Below are 13916 nucleotides of genomic sequence, written 5' to 3'. Positions count from 1 at the left end.
CCCATGTCTCCTCTTGCTCCCCGTGTCCACACGCACATGCACGGTCAGAACCCCTAAACAACCTGGGGGCGGCCCAACACCCACGCACCACGGGCATCTTTTCTGGCCAGCACGCTGACAGGTGGCTTTGAAGGAACTGCTGGCCAGCACTCAAGGGAAGAAAGAATGGTTGGGGGAGAATTCACCTGGGCAGGACTCTAGCTACACAGACCCGGATTAGCTGGGAGACCCAGGAGGAGGCAGATGAGACAGTGGAGAAGAAGGAGGTGGAGGAGGAGGAGGAGGTGGAGGAGGAGGAGGAAGAGGAGGAGGAGGAGGAGGGCAGGTTAGGTGGGCCAGATGTCTGTCTCCAAGAATGCAGGAAGCCTCCCCTACAATAAAATGAATTTAATTTGGAAAAGAAACTGGGAGCAAAAAACAGAAAAGAATGAGGGAAGCCTGGCATAAACACTTCCTATCCCCTGACAAGGCAGTTGTGGGGCTCTCGAGGTGGAAAACGCCACATCGACCTTACAGGGTTCACCGGGGAGCAGACACAGGGGCCCAACAATCCCTGGCCATACGTTACACAGACACACTGTCCCAGGAGACAAAAGCCATCCCGACAGCTGACCCAGCCGACGGGACCCCAAAGTCCCGACTGGCTGAGCTGGGACAGAAATGCTGCCGGCTGTTCCTTTCTTCACCCAGAAAGCTCAGGCTGCCATGTCTTCTTGCGGTCCCCGTTTTCCCCGGGGAAGGGCCTGCTAGCCCCTCCACCCTGGGTTCACACTGGAGATGAAGAAACAGACGGTGTTTCCGCTCTAAGGGAGCACAAGGGGAGGCAGGGACTGTTCTTCCAGGGAAAGAAGGAGCTGGAACAGGGCGAGAAGAGAACTAAGCCATGCAAGGTTGGATGGCTGTCTGCTCCAAAGCCACGTGTGCTCCCAAGTGGAGTTTTGGCCCAAGCCCTCCCTCTCCATCAATCAAGGCTCCCTCTGTCTCTGGTGGGTAAGACTGGTCTGAAGAGTTTCTGGTGGCATCGTGTTTGTCTCTCGCTCTGCCCCTCCCCCCCAACCCCCTTGACCCTGTCTTCCTTTCTCCTCTTCTCCACACCCCTCCGTGCAACACCACCCCAAAATTGTTTTCCAGCTTTGCAAGGTAAGGGATCACATGTGTGATCTCATCTGGCTAACCCCAAGAGTGAAGGAGAATCCAAACAGCCCAGGACACAGACTACCGAGGGCCAAGGGTGTCGGCCAATGGCGCCCTTGCCCCCAGACAAGGCTACCATCCCTCTGCCAGCCCCTGTCCCTGGCTTGCTAGCAAAACCCCCAAGCGACCAAATGACTCTGCCCTCACCCAATGCCACGATGGGATCCCTAGCAGGACACTGGGTAGAAAGCATGCTGTGTCCCGTGGGTGGGCCCTGTGGCCCGGGCACGGCCCCACCCCAGACCCCCACGGGGAACGCGTGCTGACGTAGGCAAAAGGGCCCTAAAGGGCCAAGAGGTCAGAGGGCGTGGGGCCATGGGTGGGGAAGGACGAGGGGATCTGGGCCTCTTTAAGGCCGTGGTGGGGGCAGGGCGGGGGAGGGCCCCAGCCAAGCCGGCCCGTGAACTCACTTCCTCGGTGACCAACAGCCACAGAACTCAGAACCCCAGTTATCCAGCTGACCCCGTCTGAGCAGAGGCGTCGTGCGCTCCTCCCTTTGCCCCCGAGAGAGACACACAATGTTTTGTTGTTGTTGTTTCCCCCGGGCCCGTGGCCGTGGCTGCCGGCCCGAACGCGGCCACGAGGACCCGCGCGCCCCGAGTGCCCCGCAGCGCTTGAGACGCTGGCTCAGGACCCACTCCACGCCAGCAGCGCTATTTGGCAGGCGGCGAACACGAGGGCCGCAAGGCCAGGCCCGGGCCCCGAGCCCGGAAGACCACGGGGCCGACCCCCGGGCCGGGAGTCCCACTGGCCCAGGACTGGGCTGTGAGAGCCCGCCCGAGACCCCCGCGCCGGCCCCGCCACGTGCAGATGACGCGGCCAGATCCCAGGCCGGTCCACATGGCTGGGCACAGAGCTCTGAGAGCCCGCCTTGTGCCCATGTCGCCTTCGCCGCCGCTGTGGTCGCTGCTGCCAATACCACCGCCGCCTATGTGGCTGCGGGCGCCACCGCTGCCACCGTGGCTGCTGCTGCCGCCCCCACTGCCGCCACCGTGCTGCTCTCCCCGCTCAGCCCCAGGGAGGTTCGCCAAGGCCCGCACACCGCTAGCCCCGTGAGTGCCCGCACCCAAGCCTCGCCCGTCCTGTCCCTTCCTCCTCTGCCCCGACCCGACGCGGACTGGCAGCAGCGGGCCCCTGACGTCCCCAGGGGATGCTGGACACTGCGCCGGCTGCTGGGGCGCCACCACCACGGCCCTCTCTCCCTCATGTTACCAGGCCACGGCAGTCTGAAGGCCATGGCCACCGAGCCTCGGCCCCATTTCGCCCACCCCGCTCCCGCCCAGCCCACGCCAGCCATCGGCCCTGCCAGCCCTCAGGGTTTGGTGCTGCCCGGGGACGACCACGGGGAGGGCCGAGTCCCCGAAGATTCCACGGGGCCACAGATGGTCCCGACGGCGGCCACACACACCGCTTCCTTCCCTCCCACCCTCACCCTCGCCCTCATGCTCCTTGCCAGCCACCCGTGGCCTGCCTGTGTCTTGGCAGGGCGGCACGTGGGACGTCGGCCAGCACACCGGACACGCCGGCTGCAGCTCCGTCCACATCAGGGTGACCGTGAGGCGGCGCCGCTGCTCACTCACCTGGGTGAGCCTGGCTGTGCGTTGGCTCCTCCCAGGTCGGCCAGTCCCCCGGGACACTCTCACCCTGGGCCGGGCATGGACAGGGACACACGGGGCTCGGTGGGAGGGCCCGGAGGGCAGGGGACCTTCTCTGACCGCCCCACGACGCCGAAGCTCCCCTTCAGCACCCCTGCACTTTCATGGGTGGGTGGGGGAGGCCACCGCCAGCAAGTCCAGAGCCCAGTGCCACCCGGGCCCCACCTCTGTGCCCGCTCTGCAGAACCGCCCACATCAGGGCAAGGCAGCTGGCTGGCTGCACACCCGTGCACCCACGGAGCCCAAGAGCCACCTCCACGTGACCGCGGTGCACTTGGCACCACGTTCTCACCGGGCCCCTCAGCCCTCCTGCCTGCCGGGGACCTATCGCCTCCCCCACCTTCTGTGGGCTTTCACCATCCAGCATCAGGGTGCAGGCTCGCCTCCTGCAAAATCTCAGGCCATGCTTGCTCCTGCAGGCTCCCGGTCTGTCTGCCCATGTGGGCACACGCGCACATTCACTGGCTCACGGGTCTCCCCGGACCCTCCTTGGTGCCCCACCCTGAGGGCAGTTGGGTTTCTTGGGCGCTCCCGCCCCATAGCCTCCAGCGGAGAGGGCCTTCCTCTGCCAACCGTTCTGGGTCTCCCCCAACAGAGCGCCAGCGGCATGAAGGTCCTGCTCGTGGAAGAAAGTTGCAGCGTCCAGAATTGGACGGTGGCACGAGGCACCCAGGGGCAAGGGCGACACTACCGGTCACCCGATACCCTGAGCAGCCATGGCTCTCGGGCGCCCCCCGTGGAGGCGCCGTGCTGCGGCCGGCCAAGAAGCCCTGCGTGTGACCAGGTGGGCCTCCTCTAGCCAGGCTCTGGCCAAGCTGGGCCACCGCGGCTCCTTCAGGGTCTCTCGCCCGGGCGGTCGTGCGGGGAGAGCCGCCAGGACCTTCATGCTGCCGTGGGCCCTTGGCCCGCATTTTCCCTCCAGGAGCTCGCTGGCCCTCCCCCCCACCCGCCTCCCGCTGCTGAGCCTGGACCCATGCCACACGCCCCACGCGCAGGGCCTCCACTGCAGCCCGCACGGGTCCATCCGGACCTCTCCCACCGGCTGCTCTCCCGGGGAGCTGCTGCTCCCACCATTCATCCCCGTGGTGTTTCTCCCTGGCCCGCCACGGCCTGGGAGTCCCCTCTGTCCCGGGCCCCTGTCCCTCCGTCCTTCTTCCTCTGGGGCTGGAGCCCAGGGCCCTCATCCCACACTGGCAGGCCATCGGGGCCCCACCGCCACTGGCGCTCGCCCTACAGGCACACAGGCTGGTCCGCACACTCACCTGCGGACCAGGACACCCTTCCACGGAGCCACACACGGCCTCTACAGCGGCCACACACCATGCTCCTCCCTCCCTGCCTTCCTCTTCTCGGCGTCCTCACGCCACTCCCTCTCTTCGCAGACCTGCGCCACACTCCCAAAACCCCTGCGGGCCAAAGCCAGCCGCACCAGGCCAGAGGAGACTGTGCCGCACAGCTCCCAGCTCTCAGGTCCCTCTCTGGTCGGTTGGAGCATCTGGAGCCCACTGATGCACAGGCTGCAGGGGAGGGCCGCCACCTCCCTCCAAGGAAGGGACAGTCAGCCTTGGGCACACGCACCAGTGACCACACGCCCTCACACATGCACACGCGACACAGGGCTGGGCCAGGCAGAGGGCTGTGGGTTTCTAGGTATGTGGGGGAGGACGGGAGCAGTGTTGGGGGCAAGGTGGGAGGGGCCGGGAGCTCCGACATCGTGGCAGGACCCACCACCATCACGTCGGGGCTTCCATCCATCACGGGGAGCCATAGTGAGCAGAGATTGTTTTCTCCCAGCACCCACACAAGCTCAGGACTGACTCCGACTCTCTCTCTGTCTCTGTCTCTGTCTCTGTCTCTCTCTCTCTATCTCTCTCTCTCTGTCTCGCTCTCTGTCCCTTTGCAGCTGAGGGGACAGCCCCTGCCCCAGCTGTCCCAGTATCCGCTGACCTCCTACCACCACTGCCACTGCTAGTGGCAACAGCAGGCCCCACAGTCACCTTGAAGCCGAGCAGCTGTCCACACACGACCTGCCTGAGGATTCCTCAGACAATGCCAAGCCTAAGCCTCCCCGTGCCTCAGCTTCTTCCACTCACCTAGCAGCCTTCCCTACTTAGGACCCCACTATTTATGTACTGTTTTTTGTAGTATTAGTATTAGTATTATTAAAATTGATTTCAAATGAAAACCAAGGCAAACCGTGAACTCTGTGGTGAAAGATGCACAGGCATGCATGTGCCTACCTGCAGAAACACACACACACACACACCCCAATTCCAATTGGTGGCCTAAAGTTTTTCCAGGTGGTACAGCCCCTGGCACTGTCTTCTTGGGAGCAGAGTCCTCAAAGCATTCCTCTTTACGGGACATCCTCCTCGTGTGGCCGCCGAGGGAGCACACAGCCTTCCTCATTCTAGAACCATCCGCCATCATGCTGGTGACGTTTCATCTGCACACAGCATTCGTCCTCCTCTTTGCTCTTGTCCAGGGAATAGCCTGTGATTCTCGTCCCAAGTCTGTGTCCCAAGGGGAACTGGAAAGAAGAACAGAATTCCTTGGGGCAAAGGGAAAGCCTGGCCATCCTAGTTGGCATCCTTCCGGGGTAGCACGAACTTTCAGAGGACGCCAGTGTCCAAGTCACACACAAAGGGAAGGGCCTATGGCGGCCCTTGCCCTTTCCAAGGTCGGGGTCAAGTGCCAGATCATTCCTGGGGCCCGAGGCGCACGCCAAGGTCCAAAGAACAGCGTTTCTCTCTTGGGGATCCAGGAGGGAGAGAGAGGGAGGGAAGAGCCTGTCAAGGCAAAGGACACGGGCGGCCCATGTCTCCCCTTGCTCCCCGTGTCCACACGCACATGCACGGTCAGAACCCCTAAACAACCTGGGGGCGGCCCAACACCCACGCACCATGGGCATCTTTTCTGGCCAGCACGCTGGCAGGTGGCTTTGAAGGAACTCCTGGCCAGCACTTGAGGGAATAGAGGCCTTGGAGGCAGATCCCTGGGGAGGAATCTGGCCACATAGACCGGAAGTAGCTGGGAGACCCCGGAGGATGAAGGTGAGTGGGTGGATGGAGCGGGAAGGGAAGGAGGAGGAGGAGGGAGAGTAGGAGTAGGAGGAGAGCAGGTTAGCGGGCCAGGTTTCTATCTCAGAGAGTGCAGGAAGCCTGCCCTACAGTAAAATAAATTTAATTTGGAAAATCAAATTGCAAGCAAAAAAGAGAAAAGAATCAAGGAAAAACCCTCCCTGTCCCTCTTGCACCTGTCTTCCTTTCTCCTCTTCTCTCCACCCGTCTTTGCAAGTCCTTCCAGAATTGCTTTTCTGGCATTGCAAGCAAGGCGATCACACGAGCGATAACATATGGCTACCCCTATGAGTGAAGGAGTGTCCAAACAGCACAGGATATAGACTACTGAGGGCCAGCGGTGTCTGTCTATGCACCCTTGCCCCCAGGTAAGGCCACCATCCCACACCGTCCCTCCACCAGCCTCTCCTCCCTGTCTTGCTAGCGAAACCCCCAAACGAACAAATGACTCTGCCCTCACCCACTAACTCCCATGGCATTAGGAAATTGTAGACAGCAGACTCCTTCCTTCTTTCCTTCCTTCCTTCCTTCCTTCCTTCCTTCCTTCCTTCCTTCCTCCTTCCTTTCTTCCTTCCTCCTTCCCTCCCTCTTTTCCAGACAAACGGACAAATGCTTTTTCTACTGTCAAAAGACCCCTCCTGCTCTAATGTCTCAAGTATCATTGAGGCTCTAGGGCATTCCTGAGGAGAATGTGCTAAATCTCCTCCAGACTCAGTACAAGGGGACATGGCGCAGATTGGGGCTGCCGTTGTGATTGGGGAGTGTTGGCTGGGGGAGGTTTGCTGAGGGTGGCATTCTCATTCAGGAAAGAAGGAGCTGGAACAGGGCCTGAAGATAGCTGAGCCAGGGAAGGTTGGATGGCTGTCTGCTCCACAGCTACGTGTGCTCCCAAAGTAAGAATTTTATCCAATCCCTGTCTCTTCATCAATCCAGGGTCCCTCTTTCTCTGGTGGGTAGGACAGGGTCTGAATAGTTTCTGGAGGCATTTGCTTTGTGTGTACACCCCCTTTCCTTCCCATCTGCTTCCCTCTTTCTCTCTCTCTTCCTTTTTCCCTTTTCTGCAAGAGAACCTCTGAATTAGTTTCCCAGCTTTGCAAGCAAGGTGATCACACACAATATCTCATCTGCCTAAACCCAAGAATGAAGGAGAGTCCACACTGCATAGGACACACACTATGGAGGGACAAGCATGATGGTCAATGGCCCCTGTCCCCTCAGATAGATGAATTAGAATCATGGCAGAGGGGTGGTTATGGTTCTGAACTCTTCATATCTGTATATGTAAGTTGTACTGTGAAAATGAAACTCTCTTGTTCAACTAATAGATGTCAATACAAGAAAAACATGCGATCAGAAAACAAATCACTATTTGTTTGCAGCTTATGCCTGTTATTCTATGTACTCAGCAAGCTGAGATCAGAAAAGCAAAGCCTGTCTAGGCAAAATAGAACATACAAATATCTCAACATAGAAAATAATCCAGAAGTGGATCTGTGTCTGAAGTGGTCAAGTGCTATCTTGGACAGTAAAGCTCACTGCCAGTGTCCAGGCTCTGAGGTCAAACCCAAGATGGGGGCACACAGGCACACACCCACACTCTCGACACATACACACTCTGAAACATACCCATGGAAATAGATTCACCAACACAGACACACACAAAAGCTCCATTAGCACTCAAATAAGTCAGAGTAAGAGACTGAAAACTTGCATCACCAAAAGTGAGAAGATTTGATTTCAGTAATTTCAGGAGATTTAATACTCATTGAAACTTCAATTGCTTGAAAACCCAGGCTCTGTCTTACTTTTTACACTGAGCTTGAAGGCAAGCTTCAACATAAACAACTCTACACACATGACAGACATTTAATGACTACTTATTACTCACAATTTTCAAATGTCATTTCAAATAAAATGTTGGATGTGACTGTACAATAAGAAACCCCAGGAGTGGTGGCACATGCCAATATTCCCAGAAAACAGAAGGCCTATGAAGTCAAACCAAGCCTGGACTATGGGCTACTGGTAACACATTATCTAAAAAAATTCAAGAATATGCTTGCCAATGCCAAGCCAAGAGAAAGAGCCACACTGCTGTATGATGGTACTCAAGTGACATGGAGAGACAAGCCACAGAGACAGAAAGTAAATCAGTGGCCACCTGCTGAGAAAGGGACTGTTGAATGCCTTACCTTGTTAATCATGCCACTCACAACACTGGCTGTGTACAATCTTCTGAATACACTAAATGGCACTAAAGCCAACCCTACCCAAAAGTGAAAATCCTATCTAAAAAATGATAAGGTGAAGAAAAGCTGGAGGAATGTTTAAATCATCCCTATCACGGTAAATGGATTACATTTCAAATTTTGAAACGTCATGAAATTTAAAGTGCGAGCTACAGATGGGCTGGCAACGTGGCGAAGACATATCTCATACTGAAAGACCTGTCTTCAAAAGAAAGAGAGTGCAAAAATTAATAACAACAACAACTGCAGCAGTTATCATCTATAAGCCAGAGCAGCTGCACATGCAAGTACAACAGGGAAATTACATGAAAGTCTACAGGGGACCAACATTCTTTTTTTTGTTTGCCAGTCCTGGGGCTTGAACTCGGGGCCTGAGCACTGTTCTTTAGCTTTGTCCTCAAGGTTAGCTCTCTGTCACTTGAGCCACAACACCATTTCTGGCTTTTTTCTATGCATGTGGTACCGAGGAATTGAACCCAGGTCTTCATGCATGCTAGGCAAGCACTCTATCACTAGGCCAAACTCCTGGCCCCTGGACCAACATTCTTAACAATACCAAAATCCAGTGATGTTCCAGTCATTTTTATAAAACAGCCTATTGTGTTCACATAGCACACATACCTTCTCCTATATGCTTTAAATTATCTGTAGTTTACATATCAGAAAACAGCATGTACATTATATTAAATGCATGTTATACATTATTTTGTAAGGGATGGATTATGACAAGGATAAAGGGTTGTATAGGTCAGCACAGTTGCAAGCATCTTTTCTGAATTATTTTGAATTACATTCTTTGGACCCAGAAATACAGAAGCCACTGAGACAAAAACCACAATCCAATGAAATTGAAAGTGCCATTTATAATTAGACAGGGTAATTCAGTCTACCCTAAGTCAGGCCTGGTATATAAATTAATAAACCACTAGCAAGCTTGAATGAGGCCCTGGGTTCTAGATGGAATATAAGAAAAAGACAAGGCAAAAGGAAGGCAAGAGCAAAAGCAAAGGTAGAGACAGGGCAGTGCCAAAGGCCAAGGCAAGGAAAAGGCAAGGCAAAGACAAGGACCAAAGAAAAGAAAAGAAAATAGTCAAAGGAAAAGAAGGAAATACAATTAAAGAAAAATAAATAAGAATAAAAACTTAGGCTTGCATTAAGTATCTTTGGTATTATGTCATCTTTCCAGTGATCCATTTTCATTGTATACTATAAACGTATTGGAGACAGGACAGACTGGTCCCTTGTCACAACAGTTTAAAATTTTCTGGTCTAACACAAGATCCACTGTGCAGCCATGTTCTAATACATAATGATCCATGGAAATACAATTGAACTATAGGGGGCTCTTTATCTGTCTGAGCATTATTTCTGGATGTGCCTAGTCAGATGGCTCAAAATGAGATTTCCTGTGAAAACAGTGCACTCAGTAAAGAAGATGGCCCTTCCCAATGTGAGTTAATCTTATCTAGCTCCTACAATAAATGACGAAAAATGGCTGAGGAAAGCAGAAAATACTCTTTTTACTTGGCCTGCCTACAGGACATCTATCTATTTCTATCCTCACAATGAGACATGAGTATTTAAGTGAAACAAAAATCAATCATCTGAAACCACATTGAGGCAATCTTCTTATCAAAAAACATCACTCCAATCCCTCCCCTAAAGAAGACAGCACAAATCTAATTTGCAACATCATTCAAAATTACACATCTCTAATATCTCCCATCATCCTACCTTCTGGGGAACTCAGTGATACTCCTGGTGGTACTTTTCCATAGCAGGTCTGCTCAAAGGTTGCTCTGCCTGCCACTGTTAGGAAAAACAGATTCCATTAGAATAAATATGAGACATAATGGTAACTTTCATCTGGTATATACATCCATTAACTTGCTAGTTTCTTAACAAGTTGTCTTGTACTGAATCAAGTATTAGACATAATTTATTTGACAATGTGTCACGTTCTTGTGCAAAATATTCATACTCTCAAGGCACATATTATGATCTCTCCACTTGGTCCTAATCATCACAGCCCCCTCATCTCTCTTTAGTAACCGTTCGTGATTTGGAAGTTTTCATTAGAAGCACATCCCAGTCTAAAGTAGATTAGACTGCCCTTGCTTGTGATATGCAAAACAGAGAACTCAGCTCTGTGAGCAGGCTATCAAAATAAAGCCTGGTGGATGCACTAAGTTACTGGTAATCCTCCCTACCAGTAAGCATTGCCTCTCCTAACCTCTGCGGGGGGCTGGGATAATAAGACACGTCTGGATTTGGGGGTCAGAGGGAGATTATACAATGAGGAAGTCCATGGGTACAGACGGATCCTACCTTAACCCCACACTGCCCCAAAAGTTAACAGGTAAGACTCATGACTGTGTGTCAGGAACTCACCTGTATACTGAGGGGCAAAGGTGGGAGAAGTGTCTGGATCACTCATGTTCTTCACAACTCTGTAGGCTCATGGTGAGGATAACATTCTTTTACTTTCCTTTATCATTGTTTAAAAACTCTAAAGATAGCTAAGTACACTAGCTCAGTCCTGTAATCTCTGCTACTTGGCAGGCAGCGATGAGGAGCATCACAGTTCAGGGCCAGCCAGAGAAAAACGTTAGTGAGACTTCATTTTTCACAGTAAAAGCTGAGACGGGAGCTCCATGCTACTTAAAAACTGGGGCGAGCTCTGCGGGGCGCTGCGTGTGTTGGCGCTCAGGGTCTCTGCTCGCTGGGGTTGCGCTCTGGGCGGCCTTTCCCATCGGATCTGGCAGGCGGTTGCAGTTTCAGCCTTGGGCCGGACCCGTCCAGACCATGGCTTCGGCTTTGGAGGAGCTGCAGAAAGACCTAGAAGAAGTAAAAGCATTACTGGAAAAGTCCACTAGGAAAAGAATACGTGATGCCCTTACATCTGAAAAATCTAAGATTGAGATAGAAATAAAGAACAAGATGCAGCGGAAATCACAGAAGAAACCGCAGGTTGACAATGAAAAGCCAGCTGCTGTTGTTGCTCCCATCACAACTGGATATGCAGTGAAAATCAGCAATTATGGATGGGATCAGTCAGGTAAGTTTGTGAAAATCTACATTACTTTAACTGGAGTTCATCAGGTTCCCACTGAGAATGCACAGGGGCATTTCACAGGCAGGTCCTTTGATCTTTTGGTAAAGAATCTAAATGGGACGAGTTACTCCATGATAGTGAACAATCTCTTGAAGCCCAGCTCTGTAGAAGGCAGTTCAAGAAAAGTCAAGACAGATACAGTTCTTATGTAGAAAGAAAGCAGAAAATGTACGATGGGATTACTTGACTCAAGTGGAAAAGGAGTGCGAAGAGAAAGAAAAGCCTTCATATGACACTGAAGCGGATCCTAGTGAGGGATTAATGAATGTTCTAAAGAAAATTTATGAAGATGGAGACGATGATATGAAGTGCACCATTAATAAAGCCTGGGTGGAATCAAGAGAGAAGCAAGCCAAAGGAGACCCAGAATTTTGAGACTGTTAAATCCTCTTGGAACTGTATGTGGAATTACTGATGTTTCCAATAATGGAATGTTGGGCAGATATTTACACAGCCTTCTAAGTTAAAGGCAGTGAATTCTCCATTTCCTACTGGAGGATTTATTTAAATAAAATATGCTTATTAAACACTTCCTCCAAAGATGCTTTCATTAGTATCCTGGTTATTTTTTTAAGAAGGGTTGGTTATGTGACAGTCTCATTGAAATAAATTTTGCCTAAGGAAAAAAAAAACTGGGGTCTGTTATGCTAATTATAAAATGGAAGACGTAGGCCAGGCCAGTCTCCACACAAACACAAGATCCTAACTCAAAACAAACTGAAGCAGCAAGGTTAGAACTATGACAGAAATGCTTGATTCAGAACCTGCCTGCCAACACAGTGCACTGAGTTCAAACCACAGCAACAAAGAAACCACACAAAAAAGCAAAGCCACCATAAAAGAAAAACAGAACCTTAAAAGATTTTAAAGATTCTGTACATATTCTGACTTGCTTCTAGATGGAGGGAGCTTTGCCCCAGCATTGATTCACTCATTAATCCTCAACTGAGAGGGGGCAGTAGACCACACCTGAAATCCTTCCCATTCAGAAAGTGGAGATCAGGAGGACAGTAGTTTGAGGCCAGTTAAAAATTCCCAAGACCTAACCTCAACCAATAAAGACTAGTGTGGTCTTATTCAAACACAGCCTTTCCACGATTTTTCTTCCACACCCAGAGGGAGAGCTGACTATGAGGCCTCCAGCCCAACACCACCAGTATCCATTATTGGGGAGATGGAGCAGCCATGTCTGTTGACTGAAGTCATGTCTCTTCAATAAGGGCCTGAGCTATTCCTGACCACAACTGGGGAGGGCTGCCGGGAGGGTGTGACATAGCAAAGCAAAGTAGAGAACCGAGATGTATTTGTCTGGTTCAAGACATCAGCAAGCTACAAATATGGGCAAATTACAAATAGCCCTCAGATCACTGAGCCCAGGTAAAAAATGGATACCTGGGGCTGGGAGTTTAGCCTAGTGGTAGAGTGCTTGCCTAGCTTGCACGAAGACCTGGGTTTGATTCCTTGGTACCACATATATAGAAAAAAAGGCAGAAATCGTGCTGTGGCTCATGTGGTAGAGCTCTAGCCTTGAGAAAGCCCAAGGACAGTTCCCAGGCCCTGAGGTCAAGTCCCAGGACTGGAAAAAAGTGGATATCTGAGGTGGCTGCAGAGTCTCCAGTACAGTCTGGTACATATGCTAGTCTATTACTAAACTACTCAGAGTTAAGTAGCCTCCAAATCAGACAGTAAGTCAGGAAGCTCTGCTCTTAGTTCAGAAGTAATGAATGAAGAAACCCACTCAAAAAAGCAAGCAAGAAAGGAAACAAAGAAAACCAAATTGTGATAGTCTACGATTCCAACATGCCTGTGTTCCTATCAACCACAGAAAGAGATTTTACTCCCTTAGAGGTCTGGCACAATTTGGAATGCTTGCCTGTGAAAACGTTGTGTGTGTGTGTGTGTGTGTGTGTGTGTGTGTGTGTGTGTGTGTGTGTGTGTGTGCGCGCGCGCACAAGCATATTACTTCTCTACCTTTGGCCCACATTCTGGGGCTACACCTGCCAATCTCTATATCTTCCACCTGAAGACCTAGCTCTTAGTGTCTGGTGACAAGAATCTGTCTAACATGACATTCAAGATCCTGCAGGGTGAGATATCAATACTGTCTACCTCAGCACTTTGCCAGGTCTCACATAGGCTGGCATGCTGTTGGAGGCATTCTCCATGGATGACACCTCCTGTAGCAGTTACAGATTGAACATGTAGACTTTCATTGTTCAGTCTGCAAGAACTGAGAACTCATGGGGACTGTCTTCTGGCTGCGCCTACAACTCTCACACACTCTGGGTCCCCCAATGAACCCCCATTGCCCACAATTTCCTATGAATATAGGCCCCAATTCCCCATTGAACCATGAGAGTAAAGAAGGCAGAGTATACACCTCTGCTTTCTATTCTATGACCCCTGGTACTCAGCCTTAACATGACTCATATGTTGAAGCAAGTACAAACAACTGGGGACCCAAAGGCTCCACACAAGATTATTTGTAAAGCCTGATTCTACTTAAGAAGTGCTCTGGAAATAACGGGGATTCTGCAACTGGTTCACACAACACTTTCTGACCTGGATGCAAGGCAAGAGGCATCACACGCTTTTTATTGCTTTTATCTCAACAGCCAAACAT

General features: G+C 51.8%; 1 long non-coding RNA gene and 1 pseudogene across 1 annotated transcript; one reads left to right on the top strand and one right to left on the bottom strand.

The window, feature by feature from the left end:
- Nucleotides 1–5309: 5309 nt before the first annotated feature.
- Nucleotides 5310–10844, bottom strand: LOC150064751 (uncharacterized). Its single transcript, XR_016534713.1, has 3 exons — nucleotides 10570–10844; nucleotides 9913–9987; nucleotides 5310–5379 (listed from the first exon to the last, which is right to left on the bottom strand). It is a non-coding gene; the product is annotated as an uncharacterized LOC150064751 (long non-coding RNA).
- Nucleotides 10845–10983: 139 nt separating this feature from the next.
- LOC150064750 (calcyclin-binding protein pseudogene) lies at nucleotides 10984–11925 on the top strand (annotated as a pseudogene).
- Nucleotides 11926–13916: the final 1991 nt, after the last annotated feature.

This window comes from Megascapheus bottae, chromosome 3 (assembly GCF_031878675.1).
Source record: "Megascapheus bottae isolate mThoBot1 chromosome 3, mThoBot2.hap1, whole genome shotgun sequence".
Classification (NCBI taxonomy): Eukaryota; Metazoa; Chordata; class Mammalia; order Rodentia; family Geomyidae; genus Megascapheus; species Megascapheus bottae.
Note: the sequence above shows the minus strand (reverse complement) of the source record. Positions and strands in the feature narration are given on the sequence as shown.